Source organism: Micromesistius poutassou (assembly GCF_964030765.1).
Source record: "Micromesistius poutassou genome assembly, chromosome: 8".
NCBI lineage: Eukaryota > Metazoa > Chordata > Actinopteri > Gadiformes > Gadidae > Micromesistius > Micromesistius poutassou.
The window spans coordinates 14661525-14685583 of record NC_140278.1 but is presented as its reverse complement, the minus strand read 5'-3'; the positions used below and the strand labels follow the sequence as shown (position 1 = coordinate 14685583).

The window sequence follows — 24059 nt, the reverse complement described above, 5'->3', positions numbered from 1 at the left end:
GGGGGCGGGGACGGACGGACGCGTCAAGGTCAGCCTCTATTGGCCGGAGGACGCTATGGTTGCGGTGTTGTAGGAGATGAGGAGAGGGGGGTCGACGGGTCTGGTCAGCCAGACACAGCCAGACACACTCAGAGGAGTTTACACATCTGACTAGTAGATGGCTGGAGCGGATGCATTTATGAGCTCCAGGCTGCCAGCTGATTTAGCTCGTTAGCCGTGCCGCTGGGCCACTGCTGATTGGCTGAGTCCAGATGGTTGACTTCCAAACCCTGGCACGGACTTCGAATGTCTGACCCCGGGAGTTTCAACCTTTCAGAAACACTGATTGGGTGTTGGGTTTTATGCATTTGTGTTTTAAATCATTAATTAAGATTGTTAAGAGGGAGATGCGTGGTTTTTTTCCTTCTTGGCTGTTTGTTTCTTTGTTCTGATGGCTGTAAAGTCACTAACTCTTACAGAGCAACACTCTTTTCCAACACTATTTATTTTAAGTTATTATAAACCTGCCATAAAAAACATGCAATGCATATTTGTGTTAGTTAAAAAAGACAAGGATCCATTTCAGGCAAGAGGATACATTTCAGTAATTGGTATTGGTAGCAATGTGTTAAAAATAGTAAAACATTGCATTCAGCTTCTGAATGCTCTTTGACAAATAATTTATTAGCTTACTTTCTTAGACTATTTGTGCCTTTAGTGGAAAACTAAAGTAGACACGAACAACATCAGCATAACGGATCCATTTGACAAAGCAGAATAAACTAAAAATAACAGACATTTCTTATTCTGAATCCCTTCTCCCTCTCCTGTGGGCTCCATAACTTATTAAGCATTCAGCCCATTTCTGACCTGGAATCTTAATGACCTTCTTTTTGCTTCTTTGTTGTTGTGTACAAAACACATCCAACGACCGGCTCCTTGACCACATGACCTGGTTGGGGTCATGTGACAGGGGAACAGGAAGAGGAACCCATCCCTCCCATCACTGAGACTCCTAGTACCGATGGCATCATTATGTCACAGACTGAGAGATGGAACGGTGGACAGACCGCAATGCGGCATAATGAGCTGTCTTTTTAATTTCTCCCCAGATTCATAATACGACTTCTCCAAATCCTTGTTCTTCCCATCCTCAAAACTCCAGGTAGTTTCACTAAACCTCTTGGTATTGAGTCATTTAAAAGACATTTGCAATCCCATCAGCTCACAGTGAATACAGTTTGAGGCTAATTAGGGAGCAGGTAGACAGACAGTGGACAGCATTAGAGATCGCACCAGGACCCTTCTCGCTCCCAAACTCTGATGCGCTCCTATCGTAAGGTACACCCCCCCCCCCCCCCCCCCCCCCCGAGGCACGCCTCCCCTGGGGGAAGCGACCCCCACACACAGCGAGCCCCTCCCTCCCAGTGGGACGAGGTTGTTGATGCTATACTGGAGATGTTCATCCGGGAAAAAAAGGAGCTGTATCAGTGTGTGCACACACACAAGTACACATGTACACACGCACACATGTACACACAAACACACGCACAAACGTACACAAATGTACACACACACACACACACACACACACACACACACACACACACACACACACACACACACGTAGGCTCATACAAACACACACACACACACACACCACACACACACAAATATACACACATACACACACACACACACATACACACACGTTCCCCACGCACACATCTCCCCTCCCCTGAGGAGTTGCCGTTATCAACGGGGCACACCGCAACATTTCAAACTTCGACGGCGCGTCTCGTTACCGCGCTGTCACGGGACGGGCCCGCCGTCGTTGCCGCCGCCACCGCCGGCGTCTAGTGCCTCACATTTAAAGGTCGAGCCGCCCCAGGTAGCACAGAGGCTTCTTCTCCGTCTGACAAACGTTCATTTTGGATGTAAATCTCGAGGAACACAGATTTTCATATCGTATCTCCACCCGCCCCCCCCCCCCCCCCCCCCCCCCCCACCCCCACACACACTTTCACTGTTTCATATCTGGGGCAGCTCCAGCGTCGGTGTGCTTTATTGGTTTTATCTCTGGGTGGGAAGACGCTGTAGAGCAGAGCCTGAACAGCCGTGAGCCGCGGACACTACACAGAGAGTAGTAGTGTCCGCGGTGGCGTCCACTCGGTCAGCCAGACACCCTGAATCCCTCACTGAAACGGGACAGAAAGGGGGAGAACGAGCGGCGAATGAAAACCACCAATCAACCTCGCTGTGCGTGCCCCCCCCCCCCCTCTCCACCAGATGGTGGAGTCAGGTGTGTGGTCATAGTGAGTGTGTGTGTGTTTGAGTTATCCCCCTTGGGAGACCGGTGTGTGTGTGTGTGTGTGTGTGTGTGGGGGACGACACAGACAGACCCCAACAGACGATTCCAGAAGCCGCATCCAACCGATTTCCCTGCATTAGCCGATCGGATGCGCGGGTCTGCGGCTCACTGTATTAACCTTGTGCGCCCTGACCCGTGGTGTTGAGTGAAAAACACTCCGGTAACGCCGCTTGGTAATGACCGAGTCTTAGACGGTGAGGCTCCTCTTTGAGTGCACTTCTCCACCCGCCCCGCCCACCACCCGCACCCCCCCCCCCCCCCCCCACCCCTCAAGTCCATTACATTCTCCTTCTCTTCTCCGTTTTGTTCTCTTTTTTTTTTAAAGGCGGCAATTAATCTAATTAGGAATCAATCAGCCAATGGGGCTGCTGCCTCCCCAGGGCTAATGGAGAGAATATGACAGGCAAGGCCCCTGCATTGTTAATACCTCCACTCCTAGACCCCCCCCAACCCAAACCCTCACCCTCATCAATCCCCCCCCCCCCCCCCCCCCCCAACCCCAACTGATCACAACCCAGTGAGCACTACTGCAAGGCCTTCTGGGAAATATCTAGTAAAGGAAACATGGGGAGAGACTGGGGAGGGCAGCCGAGGAGGAGGAGCAGCGGTAGTAAAGCGTGCATGGGGGGAGGAGGCATAGATGGCGAGAGGGGGGAGTAAGAGGAGGAGGAGGGGCAGTTAAGCATGCATGGGGAGAGGGGGGACTAAGAGGAGGAGGAGGAGGAGCAGTTTAAAGGATCTGGCCTGAGAGTCTTGAAGTCTGCTCGGCGGCAGGAAGCGAAGAGGGAATGTTTGAATAAAACTCAGGAATCTCACACTCGGCGGTGAATATAACAGATAAACAGAAAATGGAGATTTGGATGTGTGAGGTTGGGGAGGGGGGTGTTTGAGGAATATGAGGGATGGTGCGCTGTGTTAATGGGAATGTTGTGCTCCAGAAAGCTCATTTGGTTAATGAGGCTCAGCACCAAAGTATTACGGCAGGATGAGGTGGCGGGTGGGGGTGCGGGAGGAGGGGGGAGGCGGGTCTCTCTGCGGGACCATTCGCAGCAAATGAGATTAGAAATTATAGGACACCACTTAGACCCGCCGCCGCAGCAGCAGCACAATAGCTTTGTGTGGCGATGAAACAATCAGAGTGGGCATTATCCTTCACTTCCCCCCGGCGTCATGCGAGCGCCTGAACTAATAGTCCCGGCGGTGCCGGGTACCGCCGGCTGCCCACACCTAGCGCGCCGGGGTCAACGCAAAACCCCAAATCGCTATCTCCAGCTCTGGCTTTGAAGCGACCGACTAAACATGCGCAAAAAATAACAGAGGAAAAAAAGGAGGAGGAAAGGGGACATCCCCGCTCTCTGCTCCCCGGGGCCCTGGCGTCCGGGTACAGACGGAGGCATTGTGCGGCGCGCTGGTTTACTGGATCAGCGTGTAGCGATCGGGGCCCAAACTGCTGGCCAGCGGCCGCCTAATCTGGTTACTCATCTGTCGCAGGAAGTGATGTTGTTGTTTTTGCTGAGGAGGACACGGGACGCCGGCCGAACTCAGCTGATGTTGTTTGGGGTTTAGGGATGGGGCCTGCGGGGGCCTGCGGGGGCCACTTCCCCTTCGTTGGATACGGGCGAGCCAGCCCTGCGTGTCACACGGTTGTTGTTTTCGTCCGAGTTCTACCTTTGCTAATGAGATGTGGTGTTGTGGTGCGACGGCGCGGTGTGTCCTAGTTTGTCAGTGCAGAGCCCCTGTCGCTGCCTATCAGTCGAGCACACGGTGTCTTTGGTTGTGGTGCGTGGCGAGAAGTGACAGCCCCTTCTTGGAAACAAGGACAGGAAAAGGACTTGGGAACGAAAGGTCCTCTCATCGGAACTGATGGACCGACGGTGACGTGGCTCCTCGCATTGCTCCGGGTTGGTGGAGTCGGTTCCACACACCAGCGACTCATTTCAGACGAAACACCACCACCACCACCATGCAGGGGGTGAGTCAACGATTAACCGACCCCCTGCCTGAGCATCTCGCTTCGGGCCAATAAAGAGGCGGCCCTGAGCCAGGGGTTAGGCAGAGCTTCCAGGAGGCTGACGTAAGCTGACGTTGAGCAGGGCTCGTAGAACCCAGAGGGGTAGTAGGGGGAGGGAAGGGGGTCTAAATTGCGTCGGTCTGGTTGTGTGTGTGAGTCAGTAATGAGGACTCCTGTAAGCAGGAAATGGTTTTGTGCACGGATATGAGAAATCTCTCACTGTGGTCTGAGAAGCCACTCTGATATCGGCCTTCTTTTTTAGCACGCTGTGTGCGTGCGTGTGTGTGTGTGTGTGTGTGTGTGTGTGTGTGTGTGTGTGTGTGTGTGTGTGTGTGTGTGTGTGTGTGTGTGTGTGTGTGTGTGTGTGTGTGTGTGTGTGTGTGTGTGTCTATGCAACTGAAGTGTGTCTGTTAGCAGTGGGTGTGGGTGTGTGGCAGCAGAAAGAAAAAAAATCCATTTCCCATCTGCTATTAGTCACCAACAGTCATTAAAGACAAAACTGGGGGAGGGTGGGTAGGGGGATGAGGTGGGGGAGTGAGTGTGTGAGTAGGTGGGGGGGGGGGGGGGTGAGATTGGTTGCTGTTCGCTGACCTTGCAAGAATGGATTGTCTGGAAGTTCATTCATCTTGTATTCTCATCAGCTCACAAACATTTTTTTTTCCTTTCCTTTGAGGAAGCTGTTTCGAGGAATATTGATGGTGTTGTTGGTTATATGTGGCATTTTAACACTACACAGCATCACCAGCATCCACCCGATACCCATAGTGGTTACCCGCTCAGGGAACCAATGAGAGGCTCCAGGTGAATCATCATCAACAACAACCCACAACAATATTGTTTTCAGAAACTGTTTGAATAGCAGATGACAGTCTGGGATGAGGTCGCCCTGACCTTGAGAAACGTTTATGAAAGCGTAACGCAGGACAATGGACACTGTGTTTTGAAATAAGCGTGGGTACATGATGCTACTCCGGCTACGGAAACTACTGACACCCGGTTTGAAGGCACCGCCAGACGGAGCGTCTGGACCATCCGTCTAAACACACCAGAACATCCACTCATCTCTAGAAGCAGCACTTGATGAGAGGAGCACAAACACACACACACACACACACACACATGTTTCTCTATTCCAATGTGTCACTGTGTCTTGCTGTCGATTTCTCTTTTAAACTCATTTCTTCTATCGATCAAACCGCAACCGAGAGTATTGCCAAAGGAATGATTTCCAAAATATTTTTTTCAGTTCAGTTTTTTCAGTCTGTCAACATCAGCTCTCCCCCTGGCTTCATCTCAACTCCCCCCCCCGGGCTGGGCAGCTGAACATCTGGCTGTGTTTACAGATGTTTAGAGCATCTCCGCTGGTGCTGACGGTTGTGTTATGACAAGCGAGGACACTGAGGAGATTACCCACGACACGGACACCCCACAGCCGCCACGCTCCTCTCCGTCTCTCCCCTCCCCTTGCCTCCAGTTGAGGGGCGGCAGCCATGTTGATTCAGCGCCCCCCCCCGCCCCGTTCGCTATGTGGTTGGGACGGAGTTCGGCACAACCAGAGCGCTCATGGTTCTGTTTTGTCTTTTGTTTTGTTCTCTCTCTCAGGAAGACTGCTGACGGTGGTGGAAAACCGTAGAAGAGGGGGAGGTATTTAATCTCCATATCCCCCCTCCCCCCCCCCCCCCCCCCCCACCCGCCACCCGGCGTGCACGACCCACGGCCGCCGCCCCCCCTTTGCCTTGCCCCTTTTGGACCCCTTTTTCCCATCGTAAACCCCCTTCACCCCTTCACCCCCCCCCCCTTCCACCCTTCGCCGGTTCACCCCTTCTGAGGCCGCCTGAGTGGACGTTTGTGGGAGGGACTTGGGACCAGACGAAGTCATTGGACGTCGAAGCCGTCATTCACAACCGAGTGAGTTCCATTCTCTAACCTTTTATTTCTCTCACTGAAAAAGGTTGCCTTGATGTCTGCTCAACGTGGGGGCCGCTGGGGGGGGTCCCTAATCCTGCGCTTTGATATCCCCGAGGGATACTTTATTCTGGGATCAATACGAGCGGGGGGATCCAGTATGCCTGAACGGTTTCACATTGTTTGTCGGTGGTCACCGCCGTGTCCACCGCACACTCACACTGATTGCACTTCTTCAGGGTAGAAAAATTGTTGCGGTGGATTGGGGTTCCTTCATTCTTGGCGAACTCCCGTTTTAGGTAAACACGTTATTGGCCAGTTATTGTACACATGTTCATCATTTCAGGATCTCTCCTCTCTGAGCCGTTCAGCTTGCATCGCAGAGGAGCACAGCGTCTGTTCCAGTATTCTCCCCTTGTACAGCAGCTCCTCACCTCTCTCCTCGGGTCATTGAGTTGATTCTAGAGAGTACAGTCTCGCATTATATCGCCGTGCTGTAATTTCAAGTTCACACCCTGCAGAGCTCAAATTAGCCACGGTAATGGATAATCACGAAGAGAGGGGCGCGCATGCGTGTGTGTTCGGTGCGCGTGTGTGTGTGCGCGTGAGCGTGCGCGCACCCTTTTCTAAAATGGCCTTTTGCTAAAATGCCCCCAGACGATTGTATAAGCTTCGGTTTTGCTATGATTTTCGAGAGGGCTCCTATTCCAAGGGTCTTTCAATCAGGCGGCCCATGGCTAAAACGTATGGACAAACACTTTGAAAGGCGTTGTTGTTTTCACCTGGCAGGCCTACCATGACGATTGTCCCTGGATGGCCTCTCTCTCTCTCTCTCTCTCTCTCTCTCTCTTTCTCTCTCTCTCTCTCTCTCTCTCTCTCTCTCTCTCTCTCTCTTTCTCTCTCCCTCTCGCTCTCTCTCTCTCTCTCTCTCTCTCTCTCTCTCTCTCTCCTTCTCAATCTCCCTCTCCCTCTCACTCTCTCTCTCCTGTCCATCGCCCTTTTCGGATAGTTGGGAGAACTTCTAGTTGGAACCCCTCTATAGTCTGACTCTCTTTCAGACCCCCCAGCTTTGTGCCAGAGAGCCGTGTTTGGCCGGCCTCCCTGTATCTGTATCATGGAGCCATTGTGGGCCATTGTGCCATCAGTCAAAGTGAGCACAAGGCCGGTCGCTTGCAACGCCTTTCAGCCACAGAGATGGGGAACAATACCCTCGGAGCCCCGTGTTGAACTGGATGTATGGTCCCCCCATGTGTGTGTTGGGGAGGGGAGGGGAGGGGGGGGGGGGTCTGGCTGGCTGCTGTGTTGGATAAGGTCCTAGTCAGTTGGCTTCCCCCCCAATGGTGACAGCAGTTTTTTTCGAGGTGTCATTGATGACACAAAGATGTTTCTGGAAGAAGGAAATGGGAAAAAAAACAAAAAACTGCGCATTGGTTTGTCTGTGGGGCGGAGGGCGCGGGGAGGATCAGGCTCGGGCGTGAAATGCGATCAGAAGCCTTCAGATGAACTGTGGCGTTGTCATGCAAGAACTATTGAGTGAGAGGAAAAGAGAGGCCTTTTGTCTTTTAATCATCTCCACTTTTTTGACAGTAAGTGGCTTCTGCTGTCAATTGGATCCATTACGGACAAATTGTTTCATAATATCAGTTAGAGCCCGTCCACGTCACACTGGCCTCTTGGATCATTTGTTTGTATTGCAGATGACATAGAAATCCAAAGGAGGCTCTTATTTTGAAATCTACCGCTGGCAGAAGAGTACATTGGAAAAAAAAAACGTTAATCAGTCAATTCCGTGGCATATATCTACTTAACATTTCAAGCATGGCTTGACATTTAGCTTAATTTGTATTTAGACAAACGTCCAAATGCTGCAGCGTTTCTATTGATAATGTCTCTCTGATTCGACATGATAATTTCTATGGTATTGTATTTTAATTATGTTTTGTCATTTACCAATTAGTTCGCTTTTCTTCCCTTCCCACTCACACACACACATGCATGTGCACACACAACGTAGCAGCAACAACCAGTGACTATATCTGGGACGAAGGCTTCTGATCCAAACCAGCGTCAGGCGGGAGACCGCTTGTGTTGCCGCTGTCTTCTTTCTGACCTGGGCTGAACTCCTCGTGACCCGAGGGCCGGCTCTGGCGTTGCCATGGTTTCGCCTCGCGCCCCGGTCCCGCTTCCTCGCCGTTGGTCTCCCTCGGCGTCAAGCAAGGGCGACTCGAGGAGACAAATTGGCGGCGAGGCATGCCAGGTGGTGGCGGAGAGAGGGGAGCCGTTGTCATGGCAGTGGTCATGGCGTCGGAGACACTGACGCGAATTGATCTCATCTCAACGTCCAGGCTAGCCCGCCGCTCGGTCGAGAGGCTGTTCATCGTGGACGCCGCGCACGCACACTCACGCACGCTTGCATACTCGTGCTTGCGTACGTACACACAGGCTGGCGCACTTGATGTTCCACTTATGACACACTTGCACACATCTTCGGTGACGCATCGTAGCTCTCTCTGTCTCTCCCTCCCTCTGCATCGCTGTTTCTCCCCCTCTCTCTGTCTCGCTGTCTCTCTTCCTTTCTCTCTCTCTCTCTCTCTCTCTCTCTCTCTCTCATTAGTGATGATGATGCACGTGCCGATGCACACGCTAACCCCCCCCCCCCCCCCCCTACGCTCCCGCCGTTGGGGGAGGAGAGCGGGGGGGGGGGGGAGCGGGGTCTGTGACAGGGAGATGGATCTCAGACTAATGGCGGGCCCATGGGAGGCTGCAATCCTCTGTAGCCGGCACAATAAGACGCGCGGTGGCGCAGGGAGGCAGTCAGCATGCAAGATGCATGTCAGGGACGAGGACGGTCTATTTACAGAGCTGGCTCATGCTCCGTGTAGACCCCCCCCCCCCCCCCCCAGGGTCTGTGGAGGAACCCAGAAAGAATATTTGTGTATGTGTGTGCGTCGGGGAGGATGTGTGTGTGTGTCTGTGTGTGATGGATTTCACTCTAACCTGACTTCTTGTGAAATCGTCTTCTCTCAGGGCTTGAGTGTTTCTCACTCAACTCCGCTCCGTGGAAGTCAATGTAATCGGTTGTGTGTGTGTGTGTGTGTGTGTGTGTGTGTGTGTGTGTGTGTGTGTGTGTGTGTGTGTGTGTGTGTGTGTGTGTGTGTGTGTGTGCATCTGCGTCTGCGTGTGCGTCTGCGTTTAAGAGCCAGAAATGTTGGCTCAAGGATTTTTTAAGTGTTGCAGACAGTGAAGTCAAGTATAAAATACCTAACCTAGATCTGGTCGGTATGTGGTGCACAGACGTCTGGGGGAAGACTTGTTTGTTCTGATTTTGTCATTGACAGGCCGTCCTTCAACCTGCATGCTGGAAGCAAACAGTCATGCTGCACGCAAACAGTTAGACCTATAGCGGCAGAATAAACAATAAATCGGTGTTGTGCGTTAATTGAAAGGATTTCTCCGCCCGCTTAAGAAAAGCCGTGTTGTGCTCTGGGTGGGCGGCCGGGGGAGATAATTGCCGGCTTTAGCTGGGCTCACCTGGAACGTGACCGGATAACATTCCCACGCTGCCTTAATATTCCGCAAGCACATCTCGGCGCTAAGCGGCAGATCGATCGGTGGATACACACACACACACACTAACACATACACACACAAAGACACTCCTCGACAGTTCATGTCGATCCGATCCTTTGAGAAAGTTCTGGCCCTCTCTCTGACCCGCTTCTGGTCATCGGATAATGGGAGAAGTTTGTGTTTGTTTTTATAAATAATGGCCGAGGTAATTTCAGTTGAACCCCACAACTTCTCAGTTCTTGTCATACATCTTCTCATATAAGAGGGGAAGATTTACGAGGATATTCATTGATCTGGAAAGTGTTTGTGCTGCTTTTCACGTCATTGGTGTTGGCAAGTTTAATAACTCGGATCATAAAAGAGCGTTTATCTCCCGAGTCTGTCTTGAGTCTGGAGTGGTTTAGGGCTATTTCTGAGGATCAACACAGTTCTCCTTTTGACACTCAACAGTGAACACCTCTGCCCATCTAATGACAACATCACTCATGGATCTGTTTATTCCTACGTCAAGTAAATGGTGAACAATACTATCATATTAGTCAATATTAACGAGAGCAGATCAATAATATTTGCTATAATATGATTCATATAAAAAACATTTAAACATTGCCTAGTTATTGCTTGAGTACCACAGTAAATGTTAACATTTGCTACAAAATGTGCAAGACTGCGGGCCATTTAAACAAAACAAGAATCTATAGATCAGCGATAACAGACGGCACATTGTCTCTAAGTTGTCAACAAGCAGCAGCACCGTAACGCTGTGTCATGCCTTCTGAACAAACACACGCACGGAATGTACTAGATTATGTCAGATGACTTGCACACCGCTGAATGCTCATGTCCTTTTTGTTTTCGGTAACAGGTTCAACTTTGCCCACGTCAAACTGACAGCACATGATGACTTGTATTCAACCTCACAATTGACCCTTGACCTCCAAAGTCATAGTTCCTCTCCCAGCCGGACCATACCTCCATCCACAGGCCACTATGTTGAGGTCGGGGGTCCCTGGGGGGACGTTCGCTCCACTCTAGTTCTCCGGCCCTCTGAGGGACTTTAAAGAAATCATTAGATGCATTTTGAAGGCTCTCCCTGTTGAATAATGGATTTAAATAAGAGCCTATGACGATGTCGTGGAGGTGAATGTCAAGCAGCCCTCCAGCGGCCTTCACACTGTTTAGAAATGCAATTCAAATGAGTGGAGGGTCAAGGGCTGGTTTTTCTGATACAAGTGGAAAAGAGTATGCGATCTTCGTCTGAAATCACACATTAGTATTGCTAATTTCCAATATGACTGAGTACTGTTTACTTGGGGGGGAGGGGGGGGGGGGGAGTAGCAGGTATGAAACTGAAATTAATTTAACTATCACAAAGTTCCTTTAAAGTTCTGACACCCTTTAAGATAACTCCTGGGATCAAAATAAAATTGATCTTCTTTGACAGTTGGCCTGTGTCCAAAATGGTTGCTGAAGATTTAATAGAAACATAAAAGATCTTTTTACTTCGCCTTACACTTGTCATCTTGACATTTTTCCCCCCGCATGGGCTGGCTAAAGTAAAATCTGGGGTTTTTTTACGACATAATTGGGCGCCTTTCTGGCCCTTCCTCCCATCCCTAATTAGTTCTGGGCTTTAATGTGAAAGAAGTGGCGAGTGTTGGCCCTGGTTTCCATGGTGGCCCCAGCCACAGACTTCAGGCCGGAGCCAGGGATCGCGTCCCCTCTCCTCATTGTACTCGTATATCTCTGGTTTCGCCAGGTAGTTGGGACCACTGCCATCGCCATGACGGCAGACTGCAGTTCTCTGTCCCGAACAATGGCAGACAAGATAGGGGAATAATCTTGTAGACACTATCGGCGGCCGGCCAGCCAGCTTTAAAAAATAAAAAGTGGGGATTAGGAAGCCACACAGTTAGGAAGTGAACTTTATTTTTTAATATTTCTATTTATCTTCTCGAAGACAGCAGTACAGTTCAGCCATTCTCAGGGGTAGGACTGCAACTAAATGGCTGAGATAGTGGGGGGCCAGTTCAGCTCAGGCGAAGCTCCAGTCCTTGGGGCTTAAAGGCTAGAAATACGCTCCGTCATCGAGAGTGATGATTAAAGAATCTCTGTGTCACCGTGGTGGCGGGAGCATATGGCTGAGCTTAACCACACAAGGAAAGGACATCTGTGGTAGGGGATCACCAAAAAGCATCTCAAATGAATTTGGAGAAGATTAAGGAAGATCTCCGTGGACGAACCACTCTTTCCAGAATGTTGCCGTTTTGGGATATTTTGTGTATGATAAAAGGCAAAGCAGTAACTGAAAAATCCAATGCTGCCAGAATTTTTAAATTGGTTTTCTCCTCGCTGGGATTGTATGCTGAGCTTGAATTTGTCGCAAGACGTCTTGACAGGATTAGTTTCTTGTTTTACTTAGATTGTTCTTCATGCTGTGATTACTAAATAAAACAGATCTGTTATTTTAGCCTTAACATTCTGTTGCATGCCAAACCAGCCTCTTGCGTTTGAAGCTTGGAGTTTGTTCTTCATTAAGCAGACACTGTTATCCCAACTGATTCAAATTTCAGACACATTTCATCCAGCAGTAGAGGTTATGGCATCTTGCTCAAGGGGGCACTACCGTGAACCAAAACACTATCCAGCACCATCCTCAACAGAACAACTTCAACAGTCACTAAAAAAGCTGTTCCAGACACAGTGTAATTTGTGAACTGGTCCTCAGTTCATATTCAAATTAAACTGTGTGCCTGCAACCGCTCCACAAAGCAAGAGGGGAGGATGTTTACTTACTGTAATGGAATGACATGGCGACCTTCCTGCAAGCTAAACAGGGGAGATGTGACGCAGAAGACTGTGGTCGAACAGTGAGGAAGCTGGCCAATGGATATTCAGTGGATAATGACTCGACCAGAATAGCTCAGACTCTGTTATATAATTAACTTATCCCCCTGTATCTATTCTCATACTTTCACTCTTTTGCGGCTTCAATCCACTTGTGGAAATGGCCTAGTTAAGCCCCCACCTGATTCACATAGTCCATAGAAGAACACACAGGATTCAAACCCACCTGCATGGCCATACCGTAGCAGAATATCTCTTACAGAGTTGAGCTTACCAGGGGCATATTCAAGACGCCAGCCAGCTTGGTTTAATCCTCGCCATCTCCCGGCCTTAACACATCCACAGATTTATAGCTTTGACAATGCTTTCCCAAGTTAGATGTTTTGTTTAACTTTACCCACATTTCTTGCCCAGGGAGTAAATACAGCTATTTTGGTAAATCCTTTAGGAGAATAAGTGTGTTTTGATTTTGATTTAAATGTCAACGCATGCACGTTTTTCGAAATCTGAGATGGGGAGTGGGGGGGGGGAAGCAAATCATGAAGTAAACGTTAATCTTTGTACTCGTTGGCTGGAGATGATGTTTACAGGTCAGGAGTTCATGCTAGGCTGCGGTGTCAAACAGGCATGTAAGCAAACCCAAATGATGAGGAGCAACTGTTCTTCCTCGCACAAGTTCTTGGCTCCTCTAAAGCTGGCGATAATTTTCTTTGTTTTACTATGGACTGTTTAAATGAAGGCAGCCATGACGGGATACTTGCCGTGTGTGTGTGTGTGTGTGTGTGTGTGTGTGTGTATGTGTGTGTATATGTGTGTATATGGATTTAGAGGATGGCTGTACTGAACAACATACCTGAGGGTTTCTAATCATTTACCGCTCCATGTTGAGATGTCACGGTGTGTTAGAAAACAAGTCCATCAAAGTGAAAGTGTGAAAATGTACCTCAAAAAGGAATGATTCGAAGAACACAAGCCTGGGTGTGTTATAAGGTTTTCAAATGTCATTATGGTGTGATTATTCTTTTTCACAGCTTTTTGTCAATCATGTCCTGCACCAAAGTTTTTGGAGATGTGTTTATTTGCTCTGCAGCTGGGGCGTTTTGAGTCATTCAAAATGGTGTCACAATTGGAGTTGTAGAAGATCAATGAACGTTTTGCCTCCTTGTTAAAACAGTTGCCAAATTGACAGACAATAGAACAATTGCTCCATGACTTGCATCTGTATTTCTATAGAACCAGGAACCATGAATGTTGCTAACTTTCAATCAAACTTTTGAAATGTACTTTGTATCCTAGCCTACTGAGACGACATCTGTTGTCTCTGAAACTTAACCCCCCCCACACACACACACACACACACACACACACACTCACTCACTCACTCACTCACTCACTCACTCACTCACTCACTCACTCACTCACTCACTCACTCACTCACTCACTCACACACACACCCCACACATTTCCCCGGAATACTATTATTTAACCACGTTAAATTACATGTATAATAGATACTGTAACAGTAGTATAATAGTAAAAAACAGTAGTTTTCCTGTGTGAAACACTGAGAGAGTTGGAACCAAGGTCAAAGAGACGGAGCAAGAGAGGATTTATTAAAAGGGGTAATTTTTTTTGTGTGTGTGTGTGTGTGTGTATGTGATAAGGGGAGGTGGGGGTCGGGGGGGAGTTTGAAAAACGTCATCAACATGAGATTAATTAAAGTGTCAGATCGGGCCAGAATGAGACTTCTTGCAGTGTGTGTGTCTTTGTGTGCGCGCATGTGTGTCCATGTTAGTGTGTGTCCATCCGGTGTGTGTCTGTGCGTGTGTGTGTGTGTGTGTGTGTGTGTGTGTCTCACTGATGTGGCAGATATAGTGGTTGGTAAAGACAGGTGGCTGTGGGTGTGGAGGCTTGAAGCAAGGCATGATGGGTATTGATTGGAGCAGACTGTCCTGTCCAGACTGTCTGCAGATCTAGACACTGGGGGTAACTCTGACAGGCTGTCTAGGGATGGGATGCAGCAGTGTGTACTTAAGCTATTAATCCATGAGTTGGACCAAGAGTTTAACCAGGAAAATATGACTTATGACATGAATGAGTATATAACATATTGTTTGAAGGTATATGGTCTATGTCTCTCGCTCGCTCGCTCGCTCTCACACACACACATACACCTTTATCTCTTCTGCATCTCTCACCATAGCTCTCTCTCTCCCTCTTGTAAACAGACACACTTGGCGTCATATTGCGAGCCATAAGAGTAATGGGCCCCGGTCCCCTCCTGAACACAGACTAATGAGAATCTCAAATCCGACAAGCAGAGTGCATTTATCACGCACTCACGCTTAATGACACCAGCGGCACGCTCGCCCTGCTATCTCCCTCCCCTTTTATGGATGAGTTATTTGGTGGCTCCGGCCGGCCATTATTATTAGTATTATTATTATCATTATTGACTGCTTGGACTTAGTGGAGGGTTGACGGGAGAGGGAGTAATCAGAAAGGCATTGTTGAACCAGGTGAGCCCCCTCTCTCAGCCTTCCCCTTTCTTCCCTGAGAGAAGAAAGACTAGCGCTCGGTTGGTTCTCTCTGCCTCGCTGGCCGACGCTCTCTCTCTGCGTGGGGTGGACGTGTCCCGTCTCTCCCTGTCTCATTCCCTTTGTGCTGCTCTGGGTTTCGCCATGGACATGAAGAAGAAGAAGCACCTTGAATGCAGAGCGGTGGAGCGCAGCATCCCAGGAAGGAGGGCCGGGGCAGCTTTGATCTTCCGATGACGCGTGGTTCTTCTGTGGCTGCTGTTGTTCTGTGGGAGGATGTGTGAAGTCTTCCCACAAAGGCTCTTAACCTGAATATCCACAGGATGAGGGGCTGTCAGGGGAACGCCGAACACAGGGAGCAGGATTCAGTGGCTAGGCACCAGGGGGGTTGTACAGTAAGTTGGGCCGGCTGTTCAGACGATTGTCTTCTGCTCTTATCGACCTCTTTAGGTTGAGGAGTGCAGAGGTTGGTGAGTGACAGGGGAATTGATTTAACCATACCTGGCGCTAAACCTTGATTCCTATTTATTATTATTATTATTTTTATTCAGAGTGTCTTGCAGTGCATTAAGAGACACATCATTCAGGAGAAGGTAAGGGGATAGGTAGAAAGCAAACCTTGGCGTTTAAATCAAAGACCTTCTGGATGGGCGTCAAACCTAACCTCTACACTTGCTATTCCTGCCCCATATTAATTATACAACATTATTAAAGTCCCAAAAATAATCACTTTTCATTTCATGCTTCACAATTATAGCACACAGAGAAGACCATTAAAGTATGCAAACGTTGATGTAACCATGGAATGCCACACACAGGAAGCGATTCCCTTAATTATTAGTCTTCATAATCCTGGCCTTGGTCCACCCCTTGATACTGCAGGGTCGCCGGAGCTAAACAGCATTTGAGCCCCAATTAGAGGCACCTCTGAGCAGCCTCACATGAGCCAGCCGCTAGGAGCTTATCCTCCTCCAGGTGCCAGCGGATCTCTCTATTATCTCCACCCGGACCTGGCCTCTGCCTCGCAGCTCAGGCCCATTAGAGGCCGGGGAGAGGAACTAATGCAAACCTCCAGAGTTGAGTCCGGCTTGGGCCGCTCAGAAGCGGGGAAAGTCGGCCCCCACACCGTCTGAAGGGCGACCAAGGATGTAAGAGGACTCTTCTGCGTCCTCAAGAGAAAAGACGCCTGATGGGCCCCGCCTGGGTGTGGGGGTTTCCATGGAAACTCAATGTTCCACCCTTAATGTCTGGAGACCTCTTTCTGTGAATTGAAGTTTGCCGGTTTGAAATGAATTTAGTTCACGGTGCGTATAGCCGGACCACAGCGGTGTTACCCGTGTGACTTTCACGGTAATGATAGTATGTTTGTCCGGTGTCACCGCTGGGCCTCTTAAAGCGGCTTGTGATGTTTATTGTTGTTGATCGTGGAGCTGACAGTCCGTCACTGAGTGGTGGAATTGATTGTCTGGCCGATTCCAGACCAGTGAGCCGCGAGACACCGTCATCTCCTCCTCCGCCTCCTCCTCCTCCTCCTCCTCCTCAGTTCACTCCCTGCCTTTCTCCATCACACTTGCGCGGTGTCCTGGAGGGGGGGCACCTCTGTCCGACCAGGTAGATTTTAACGCTGCTCAAGTCGGACACAACATGGCCCCAGGCAGACGAGGACGGGCCAAGGTACACGGTTCTGTATGACTCGCCCGCGGCTGCAGGCTGGTGGTTGTAGGGTGGGGGGTGGGGGGTGGGGGTGGGGGGGGGGGGTGGTGGTGGTGTGGGGGCTGGAGGCGAGATGGATGGCACGGCTGTAATATGACATAAACGGGAGCCGACACGCCTCCGGGCCCTTTTAATGTGTCTGGGTGATGTCATCAGAGGGAGAACGGGAGGTAATGATGGTGAGATCAGCAAGAGGCTCCAGGCGGGGGAGGGAAGGCTGCCGCCCTGGAAGGCAGCGTTGCCCTGATAACCCATGTCTGTAAACCGGGATCTCTGCGCCCGCGGGGGGACGGGGGACGGGGGAAGAAGTCGTTGGGCAACTATGGTTTCAGGAGACGTGGCCTGACAGTCTAGACGTACAGCATCGATGGTGGTAACGATGGTGGTCAGAAAGAGAATGATGATGTGTTTAATCTAGAGAGGGTGTGATGATGCTATTATCTTCAGAAAGGGTGCCTCACCCCCCACCCCCCACCTTCCTGAAAGCCACGCATGTAAACATGATGTATATGGCTCTCCATCTACAGTCATGGCTTGCGAGAAAGAGCAGGAAAGAAAAAGGAAAATAGAGCCACTTACTTATAAAAGCCCTTTTTCACTTCAATTCTCAGGGTTTGCCGCAAATGCGGCAAATGTACTTTGGGAATGTTCCATCTGTCTCCTGGATTCTCCTCATTGTCTCGCGGAGATCGCATGCCCGGGATGGCTGTGCCTGGTGGCGGGTGTGTGATTGTGTTGACAAAAGAAAATGAAAAATAAAAGAAGAAACGGTAGAAACGGCGCTTCTGTGGCGTTTTATCTGCCTCTTGTTGGTCCCCGAGCCCCGGTGCGTCTCCCAGGGTGAAGCTAACAGATGGAGCCCTTCGGTCTCACACTTGGAATTGTTAGTTTTGCTTTAGTTAACACTAAACAACTCTCCATTAAACCAGTGAAATACTTTTTTCTTTTCATTTCACAAAGTGAGCAGGATTGTAGAAAAAAAAATACAATTATCCCAGGGTGTTGCATATCTCCCTTTGTGAAGTTCCTACATGCCAATAAAGGCAGAATAATGCAAAAGAAATCTCCCTGCTCGGTTTCATCATATCTGAAAAGGAACCAAAGTCCTACAGGATTGATAATTCATGGTGGCGGTCTTTCAACAACTGAGAAATAGGAAAAGGGAAGAATTTGAAGTACTTACAGTTCAGAGGGCTAATTGGTTCCGGAGGGGAGGTGAATCTAGAGATCAAAAGAGCTCCTCTTATTATATGGATCTCCCTCCCTCAGTGTCATCCCCCTCACACTGCCCTCCACCACCACCACCCCCACCACCACCACCGCACCAAAGCCCTACAGCTGAGGCTTCCTCAGGGGACCGGGGGACGAAACAGTGGGGGGGGGGTTTTGCGCACTGGAGGAGTCTCTGAAGACACTTTCTCCATACACTGACCAGGTTTCGGGCTGTTTATTAAACATTGGCACAATAAAAATGTGGAATCTGGTAAAATTGTCCTCTGCTGGTGTGCCTGCGGGGTTTTTTATTTGTTTGGGTGTGTATGTGTGTGTGTGTGTGTGTGTGTGTGTGTGTATGTGTGTGTGTGTGTGTTTCTATAATTGTCTTACTGTGGGAGAAGAATGTTCTGAATAGCTGTTCTAGAAACAACGTTTTTTTTCTTTCATTTGACTCTTGACTTCGTGCCCCCTCAGTGTTGAGCACAAAGTGTAGCTTGTAGTGCTGCTGGTTAATATGTTTATTCAACTGTATTGTACTCTCGTACAGCACAGATAAGATTACGGGGCGAGTACTTGCACACAATCTCTGGCAGCCACGTTATGAACATCATTATTAACGTCTGACCGCAGCGGTTAACCCGCAGCGGTTAACCCACAGCGGTTAACCCGCCTCGCACGCAACCAAACACGGCTTTTTAAATGGCCTGGCTCTTCCAGTTAGCCCGGCTGCACGGGGATGCTTTCAGTTGGGCTTTTATCTTCTCCTCCCCGTGCCCAGGGTGTATTTTAGGGGGGCTGCTTATTCTGCCCTGGCAGCGGACCGCTGTCTTAGCGAGCCCAGGCCACCCTCCCCCCCCTCCCCCTAGAAACCCATCGGCCGGGCCCCAATCACAGCGGTGTGATTAGATAGGTCTGTGGCGGAGCCGGGAGCACACAAGCACTTTCACGTACACAAGCTACCCGGCAAATCTAATCAGTGGGTGTTAGGAGAACCCTCGCTCCCTTGCCTCTGCTGCTTTCGGTTGCAGCACTCCGAGTGTGAGAGGGATGAGTGGGTGGGTGGCGTTGTAGTGTTGTTTAGTTTTTAAATTACCCCTTAAACGTACTTGAAATGATTTGTTTCATTAATAATGTATCCAAATGTGGCATCCCTTTTTAAAACCCCGAAGATGACAATCTGGTCCCCCTTAATTGCTTTTCTTTTCATTCAAAGTGACCGTATAAAATTGTTATTATTATGTGCAATTGTTGTCCCAATTATCGAATCAGTTATGGCCAGAGGGAAGACAGGGACTGCAGAATTTTTGATGATCTCTATGATTATGTGGGCTAGAGAAAGCCGACCTGACATTGTGCCTGGGTCAAATAAGAGGAAATGAGTCTGTATGTATGCAAAACAAGTGATATACATCATCATTTTGGGTAACTGACCTATAAAACCTTTTCTAATTTAGAGATTCACAAAGAGGGTTAGAATCCAATTATCATTTTCATCGAGTTCTGGCTGCGGCTACACCTTAAATGTTTCAAAATGTGTGTTAAACCTGAATAGTGGATGTAAATGGGATTGGCATTGTCTCCCTGATCGTTTCAGCTCACAGGTCTATTAAACTGAGCTATGGCATCACTTGCTGTACATTGTGGCATGTAGCTAATGCAGCTACATGTGGTGTGTAATGTAAGGCTGCAGAGAGAGGGCATAGTACTGTGTTTTAAGCAGCAGGTTTTCATAATAACCCTGCAAGCATACAACACTTAGAATAGTACAGTATAAGTGCAATGCCATCATCGTGCCCATATGCACGCGTATGGACCGATTTATTGCAGGGCTTCTACTGATTATTATAAAGCCACGGTGAACCATTTAGTGCCAGACAGTGGAATTGTTTGTGTTTATTTGTGGCTCTGGGACTGCTTGGTTTAGTTCCTTGGGTGATCCTTGAGCATTTCTAATATTAGGAGAGCCGAGCACTTTCCCAGCCGCCACTGACGAACCCTGAGGGATCCGTGTTCAGTCGATATCGGTCGGCCGGGGCATTGGATGACTTTGGCTCCCGCTGGCGTCTGGCTCGCAGCCCCTGAAATAGATAGGTATAAATAGAAGCACAAGACCGACAGAGACGCTTTGTTTCTTCGTCGCTTTGTTTCTTCGTCGCTTTGTTTCTTTGCTTTTGTTTTTTGGTTTCTTTCTTTGTTTTTTTCTTAGTTTCTTTATTTTTGTCTTTCACTCTTTTCTCTCTCTCTCTCTCTCTCTCTCTCTCTCTCTCTCTCTCTCTCTCTCTCTCTCTCTCTCTCTCTCTCGCTCTCTCTCTCACTCCCCCTCCCTCTCTCTCTCTCTATCTCTCTCTCTCCCACTCTCTCCCAAACACAGACAACACCAACACCAATACACTCTGCTTTCCCGCCTTTGCGCAGTGTCTCCCAGAGGTAACCTCGGGGGGGTATCCAGTTATGGTGGCCTTGCGGGGGTTACCAGTGGTTGGGTTTCTGTCAATACAGGGTTCAGGTAGTGTTTGTCAATAACAGTCTGAATTATTGATAACCGGGATAATAGCACCAAAAAGTGGGACTGTGTCGTGTCCGTGGAAGAGGCCATTATGCTAATGACTGTCATAATAACAATGGGGATTGTTGGATAATTTCTCTTTGTTCAACGTGCGTTGATTGTGGTGACCCAGGGTGAAACTCATTGCAGGGACTAGCTAAGAGAAAGACATCATTGAGCTTGAAAGTTGACCTTGATTGAACCATGGGTGGGGTTGGCAGGGTTTTAACCTGAGTTATGGGCCCTCTTCTGAAGATGAATCTGAATAATTAACTCCTGGCAGACAAATGGAGAGGACACCATTAGCGTATGAGTGATCCCTCTCCCGCTGACGGCCGTCTGCTGCTTTTTTTTTAATCCTCAAGAAGACAAAAAGACGATGGATGACGCTGGCAGTGTTTTCTCCATATCGATTGGCCCAACCAATTTTGACCGTTGCCAACATCTTACATTTTACCCTTTTTAATTGTGACGTCTCACAAATTCTGCCCACCGCGGCGATGGGGCAGCCAGCCTTTTTACAACCGTGGCGCCGAGGCACACGCACACAGATACACAAATCCGCAGCAGGTATTCATTCACCACACTTGGCTCTTCTTTGTATACAGGGCGCTCCTTTCAGCAGACATCTCTGACCCTCTTCTGCTGAGGAAGTTAAGTGTATGGTATCAGTGCTGCCCAGAGAACCCACCAATCTCGTGGACTCCTGTGAGCGTGGGTCGACTCGGGCTCTATTCGCATGAAGGTGAGACCGTCAGGGGTCAACAAGAGACCACACACTGATCACTTGGGAGGTCCTCCACCAAGGTTCAGTAGGGCGGTTTGATACTCGGGGGGGGGGGGGGGGGGGGGGGGGGGTTAGCCTGAGTGGGACCACGTCACTTTGCCTCTACTTGGTGGGCCAATGAAAAGTGAGCAGTGCCCCCCTGCTGGGAGCAGCATGAGTGGCATTGGGGACAAGGGGAGGTCCTAACCTCTACTGACATTTCATTCAACACATTTTATTCCCCCAACACCACCCTGCCCTCTCCTCGCATCAAGGGGAAAAAAAGTGTCAGAATGAGACTTCTTTGTACTGACACTAGTCGTCTGACATACTAATCTCAGAACTAAGAGACTGCTGGGACCATTGATTTTCTCCTCCTGCTATGAGACACGGAGCCTCACTTTACTCGTCTATAACCCCAGATGCTAATGGACTAAAATGTTGTCACAATGTCCCCCAGGAGCCCCTTTTGTTTTTGGCACTCAGGATCTCCCTGAGTTTCCGGCTCCGCTCCCTGACATGTTCTTCTCCTTCTACCTTGGCGTCATGAAGACGGATGACATTTAATTTCTCAGATCTTGTCAGGCCGGCAGGAACGTGAAGACACAACCGTCTGAAACCGCTCTGAACCCTACGGTCGACTTTCCTAATGTGGTGACATTTAATTATATCCTTGCTCTATGATATACTTAATTTAATAGCTTTATAATTTATTATTTATTCACCCTGCTTTCAGTTTAGTGGAGGTTCTTGATCAAGGATGCCTACAGGCAGGCCTGGGACGTGGGAATCAAACTCAGAACCTTTCACCTGGGGGTCAAACACCTTAGAATGTCATCCCACTAATCAGTTAAATGAACTATGTTGGAGACAAATATTCAGTGTATTGCCCTCACAGGTTCTAAACCTTTTTTTGGCTATTCAATCTTGTTGTTAGCAATAACTTTTGAATGTATCTCTATCTCCTTTTTTTTTTACAAAGGCAAGAAAGGGTTAGAAAAAAAGAATAAGCCTTATTGCTAAGCCCACTGATATCAGATTGTGAACTGAGAGTGGAGTGGTCTGACCTAACCAATCTGTACCTCTATCAGCTATAAAAACATGGTGGTGGAAAGCCTGCAGGCGACTGTTCCCGGTGACCAACAGTTATCTCGTGGACGCACTCTCCACAGACCCCCCTAATTGGCTGCTCTCTTTGACTACAGAAGGATGAACTCATTTGCAGCAGCACGAGAACTGAGAACGAGCCCGGCGAAATCCTCCCTATATCCTGTGGGGGCCTCTTCCCAATTATTACCCAATGATCTCTGATCCCAATTCCAATTTGCCCTGACAACGTCGGCCTGGTTAGCCATTGGAAATCCAATTAGTGGAGATTCCCCAGTCTGAGGGGGTCACTCAGGGACCTCCCATGTCCCTCGGGGGAGGAGGGGCTTTCTGGGGAGATGCGGCCTTTAACACGTATCTTCCACGGTTACTCTGAAAGCGCCGATATCTTCCAATCAATACACAACACGTGCCATGCGGGGGTGGGGGGGGGGAAGCTCCATGTAAAACTGAGGTGTTCTTCAGACAAGCTCGGAGGGAAGATGTGATGTTCAGGAACGTCCAGGGCTGTGGGCTTGATGGAGCAGCATGTGACTTGAGTCATGAGACTGTGGGCAGATATTGGCTCCTGGAGGAATCATCCAGAACACGGCCTGACATGGACTACTCGACCCTGCCTGGACAACAGACGCTATTGTGCTGCCGAGCTCCATTCACATCATGGGGTTGTTTTCCCCTCTGCCTCACATCAAGGTCCCACTGAATTGTTTTTGCAGAGTAATGTGGTTTAAGGTAATAGTTGTGTAAGGTCATTGTGAACCTCAGTTATTATAGGTCCCATGGCATGAAAATTTCACTTTATGAGGTTTTCTAACGTTAATATGAGTTCCCCTAGCCTGCCTATGGTCCCCCAGTAGCTAGAATTGGCGTTAGGTGTAAAACGAGCACTAGGTATCCTGCTCTGCCTTTGAAAAAACAAAGGTGTGTGTGTGTGTGTGTGTGTGTGTGTGTGTGTGTGTGTGTGTGTGTGTGTGTGTGTGTGTGTGTGTGTGTGTGTGTGTGTGTGTGTGTGTGTGTGTGTGTGTGAATACACACACTGTAACGCAAGTGTTGTACACTTCTTTGTTATTTGGATAACCGTTCTGCTGTTGGTGTTATGGCGCATAACACGCAACACAAATCTAGATATCTATGTATAATATGATATTATTTAGAAATAGATCTCCAGGACTCCCACAGGAGAACCCGGAGGGTTCTAAAATATTTACAGAACACCAAAAGCAGCCAAAAGCTGTGTGCGCCTGGCCATCGTGATACATCCACTGTAAACACTAGCGCATGGTACCGAGGCTGCAAGCTGCTCAGGGCCACACCCCCACCCTCCACCATGACCCGCCTCTAAAAAACGGCACGTTTGTGGAAAGCTCATTGTGGGACTGGCTCGTAGTTGCTGTAAATCTGCACCAAGGCTGAATTTCTTGAACGTCTTTAAGTAGGGCCTATTGTATTAGGGGCTCACTAACAGCTATATAAAAGCATTCATAAAGTAGCGT

General features: G+C 49.1%; 1 protein-coding gene across 3 annotated transcripts in view; it reads left to right on the top strand.

The window, feature by feature from the left end:
- sema6cb (semaphorin 6Cb) overlaps positions 1–24059 on the top strand; it is a 126488-nt gene that overhangs the window by 45394 nt on the left and 57035 nt on the right. The window contains exon 1 of one of the 3 annotated variants that reach the window (XM_084471176.1): positions 6170–6269. The exons of the other annotated variants lie outside the window; for them this stretch is intronic. The gene's annotated coding sequence lies outside the window, so the exon portion shown is untranslated. Of the gene's footprint in view, positions 1–6169; positions 6270–24059 lie in introns of those variants that run through there. 3 annotated transcript variants of the gene reach the window in all.